The 4,237-nt window shown below is 54.0% G+C and overlaps 1 long non-coding RNA gene across 2 annotated transcripts; it reads left to right on the top strand.

The window, feature by feature from the left end:
- The first annotated feature begins 418 nt into the window (after nt 1–418).
- Nucleotides 419–4,031, top strand: LOC123780708 (uncharacterized). Of its 2 annotated transcripts, none has more exons than XR_015727068.1 (3): nt 419–1,027; nt 2,601–2,823; nt 3,710–4,031. It is a non-coding gene; the product is annotated as an uncharacterized LOC123780708 (long non-coding RNA). The 2 variants fall into 2 exon arrangements; XR_006776491.2 differs by having other exon boundaries at nt 1,662–2,823.
- The last annotated feature ends 206 nt before the right edge of the window (nt 4,032–4,237 follow it).

Below are 4,237 nucleotides of genomic sequence, written 5' to 3'. Positions count from 1 at the left end.
CGTGTGCCCTTGGAAAAATGACATTCCAAGGCTCGTTCCCACAGCCATAAAATAGAGATAATAAGCATGTCATCGTCCCAGAATTATGGGGAGTAAAGGACATGGCTCGCTAAAGTGCTCGGCATACAGGCTAAATGTCATAAACGTTAGCTATTATGATGTAAAAATACACTTGACTCGAGCAGGTGTGATCTCTCTCTCAAATAAAAATAAATAAATCTTTGAAAGAAAGGGGGGGTGCCTGGGTGGCTCAGTCGGTTAAGCGTCGGACTCTTGGTTTTGACTCAGATCATGATCTCAGGGCCGTGAGACCCAGCCCCGCACTGGGCTCCGAGCTAAGAAGGGAGTCTGCTTGAAGATTCTCTCCTGCTGCCCCTCCCCCAGCTCGGGCACTCACTCTTGCACGCGCGCTCTCTCTCTCTCTCTAAAATAAAAATAAATTAATCTTTGAACATACACTTGGGAATATCCAGGGTTCGCGAGCGAGCACTATACCGGTAATGACACTGAAAAAGACCCAAACCATGACTATAGACTTTGACAGCGGCGAGGAGAAAGTTCTCCATCCAATTTCCAAACATTAGTTCTCTATAAATACTTTTCCATTTCCGTCTCAGAGAAACCACCTCTCCCGATAATAAGCCCTTGAAACTTTTGGAAGGAAATGTCAAATGAGAAAAACTAGCTTGTCCTGACTTGTGGTATTCAGCTGTTCCTTTCTTCGGTCAACAAACTCTCAGGGAGCGCTGTCCGTGTGCCTGGCTGGGGACACCAGGAGACAATGCCCAGGCCTTTGTCCCTAAGGAGCTCACCGTCTAGGGGCCTCCGGGTGCGAGTTCAGACGGACGGCTGAAATTGACCAAGTGGCTGGCCGTCTTCCACGCAGAACCTCACGGAAAATGGCCATTCTGGAGACGTGATCCAACAACCATTTCTTGGAATCGTAAACGTCTGAGAGTTGCTGCAATACTCTCGATTATCTTGTTTTCTTTACCCATCAGAGCCAAGATTCTAATGCTACATCTGTGTGAGTATCTTTGGGTAATAAGAACCAAATGTTGTCGGTGGGAATGACTGGAAATTACACTGAGGATCAGAATGTGGGGTTTTAGATTCCCTCTTGGAAGGCAGTGCTGAGAAACAAACACACAAGACGTTTTCCCCATAAATCACCCCGGGATGTTGCAATACTCGGGTCTCCTGCCTCCTCCCATCTCCGGGCATCGGGAAGACTGGGGTGAAGTATCTTGGGTGAAGGTGTCCCCCAGCTGGTAGGAAATGTCCCAGAGTGCAAATGAAACCTCTAGCCCCCACCTCTTCTCTGAGCTTCTTTTTCTGCTACTAGAAATCTCTACCCGGCTGTCCCGTGGGCATCTCAGACTCAATGTGTCCAAACTGGATTCATCCTCTCCCCCAGACCTGCTCTTCTATCTGCAAATCCCTCATGGGTGAAAGGCACTGCCTGGTCCTGGCCTCGGGCAGAAAATCTGGGACCGCCCCTCTACCACCCACGCCACACCCACGTCAATCAAGTGCTGGTCCCTTCTTCCCCATGCCCCTGGCCCCTGTCCTGGTTTGGGGTCCTCCTCCAGAGTCTGGACCATTGCGGCGGCCTCCTCTTGCCCGCCTCTTGACTGACAGCCTGCTTCCCACCCCTCCAGCCCAAGTAATCTTTGGAAAAATCCAGATCCCACTTGGCTGTGGCTCTTTTTGAGACCTGAATTGGAATCCAAATCCTTTGGCGTCTCCACTTGAATTCCACCTTCTGAGAAAAATGTAAATAACAACAACATAAACCCTTACATAAGATTTAGCGTAAGGGGGGAGCTTCCAGGAATGGTGAGGCGGTGCCCTTCCCCCTGTTCACTCTGTCCTGCGTAATGGAGCTGATGGTCTGGTGGTGGGATTCTGGCACTTACGCTGAGCAGGACCCAGGACCCAGATACAGTCTCTGCTGGGTGGGGTGTGAAGGATGTGTAGTTAGGAACGACTGGAAGGAAAGTTTCTAGGAGGAGGGGCCAGAGACAGGCAGAGCCAGCCTGAGAAGAGCCTTGAGCCTTGAGAAGCCCAAAAGGTTGGGCCGATGCCCGTGAGCTGGGGAAGCTGGCAGAGAGCATCAGCAAGACAGTGGATGGGCAGAGCTGGGCGGTAGACGGATAAGGCACACCGCAAGCTCCCCCTCGCCCCCTCTGCAAACATTAGTGGCCTCTCCCTTGGGCTTTGCACTTGCGAATCAAGAGGGGGGACAGAGACCACCCTGGGCCCCATCACCCCTCACCAGGATCGGCTGCTTGGCAGTGGGCCGACATGTCCACGGGGCCGCGAGGCCTGCTCGTTGCACCCTCAAGGAGCTCTGATGAATAACAGATTTGTATCATTTGCTTTGTTTTGCTTCATTCCTAGAAGGCAGCCAGGGAATAAATATTTGCTGGGTGAATGCATGGACCCTATTTCCCTAAAAAAACTCCCCTACCAGTGCGCCCCGAGATACCCAAAAGGCAAAACCAGAAGGAGTTCAGTGCGGGTTTTGTCAAGTTGGTGGGGTCTCTGGCAGGGTCGTAATGATAGTTAATACTTGCGGAGTCCCTACTTCGTCCTAGGCCTGGATTGTTCCATGGGATCCTGACGGCAACCGGTGTGCTATACACTCTGACCAAGCCCATTTGCCGAGGAGACACGGAGGCCCCGGTGGGTGAAGTCACTGGCCCAAGGTTGCACACTCAGCGGTGGGGTCAGGACCTGCAGCCAGGTGGGGTCACCCCGCAGAGCGCCACGAAGAACGTGAGGACCGTGCTGCCTTTGCGCCCACTCTACCATAGCACGGTGCGTGGGTCTCTCTCTCTCTCTCTCTCCCCTCTCCCTGCCTTGGCAGAGTCCTGGGCTGGCCGCTCCCGCTGCGCTTCTGGGCATCCACAGCTCAGGGACTGAGGGAGCCGTGTGTGCAGAGCCCGGAAGAAAGTTGGGTCCACGTTGGCACGGAAAGGAGGGTTGCTGAAAAGAGCGTTTGGATGCATCCTTTGATCGGACCGAACAGCCCCCTCCGCCTTCGTCTCCCACTGCCCCAAAGCCCGCCCTCTCCCCCCAGCCCCTCTTTTGGATTCGGTGCTAAAGGCCCTGGGACAGCTGAAAACGGAGGTCTGGGGGGGCGAGGCCTCACTCTCCATTCATTGACTCTAACAGACCCCCCGCCCTTCCCCAGGGCTGACACCGCGGCGGCTCCCAGGAGCGGTCAGCTCTGTGGTCAACAATTTGTCGAACATCCACGGAAACGTTCCCCCATTTCAGCAAACTCATGATCAACGATGTGTGGTTTTCCTCCGGGAAGGCGGGCGTGGGCTCTGGGCACAGGCGGGTCACAGAGCTGCCGGGGGGGTGGGGGTAGGGGGTGGCCTCCTAAGGGGCCCACTTCCAGCCACCTCGCCTGGAGCCGTGGCCTCCTCTGCGGAGCCCGGCGTAATTGGTTCTGCATGGTGTTGTTACGGCCTATGTCGCAATCAGAACGAAGGAATTTGGAGGGAATGCCGCTGTCAGAGACGGCGTGGCTGACTCCCCGTGGACGCCTCCACTCACCTGTTCCCAATTAGGGGCTGGTGGGGGGCGGGGAAGGGGGCGCTCAGGGCCTCCCGGCTGTTTGCCCAGCTCTTCCACCCGATTCTGCCTCTGAGGGCCTTTGTGGAGCTGGGTTGACCGGTTCCTTTTTAACATCCAGACGGAGGAAAGCCCCGTGGAGATGAGAAAGATCTTGCCGTCGGCCCGCTCTGCTGGATTTTATGAGAAGGTGCGGCAACTTGCCGAGCCCTGTCCCTCTGCTGGCCGTCGCCGAGCATCCAGGCTCGTGGGGCTGACACTGCTCAGCTGGATGGTTCCAGAAGTAGCCGCCACCTCGATTCGAGGAAGAGCTGGACGGAAAATTTGGGAAGGAGCAGTATTTTCTTCCACGGCTTGGGCACCATTTTTGCTTTCTACAAAAATACACTTTGCTATATTTAGGCAGTGCCATTAACAGGACTCTCTCTCTCTTTTCCCTCAAGAATGTTTGTCAGTTTGTTTTTGTCATTTGATATTTTTCGGCTACCACCTGGGGAAATCATCAAGCACTCACATTCCTGAATCAACTTTTCCTGCTGTTCGCTAATTAAAATAAACCTCTGGCCAAATCACCACCTTCTAACGGTGTCAGTGGAAAGAATTGGTGCATGTTTTCCCCGCCTCGGGTGGAGAGATGTCGCTCGAGTTT

This window comes from Ursus americanus, chromosome 17 (genome assembly GCF_024610735.1).
Source record: "Ursus americanus isolate L20-20 chromosome 17, mUrsAme1.1.p, whole genome shotgun sequence".
In the NCBI taxonomy this organism is placed as follows: Eukaryota; Metazoa; Chordata; class Mammalia; order Carnivora; family Ursidae; genus Ursus; species Ursus americanus.
The sequence above is the reverse complement of the archived record's forward strand: the minus strand, read 5'-3'. Positions and strand labels throughout refer to the sequence as shown.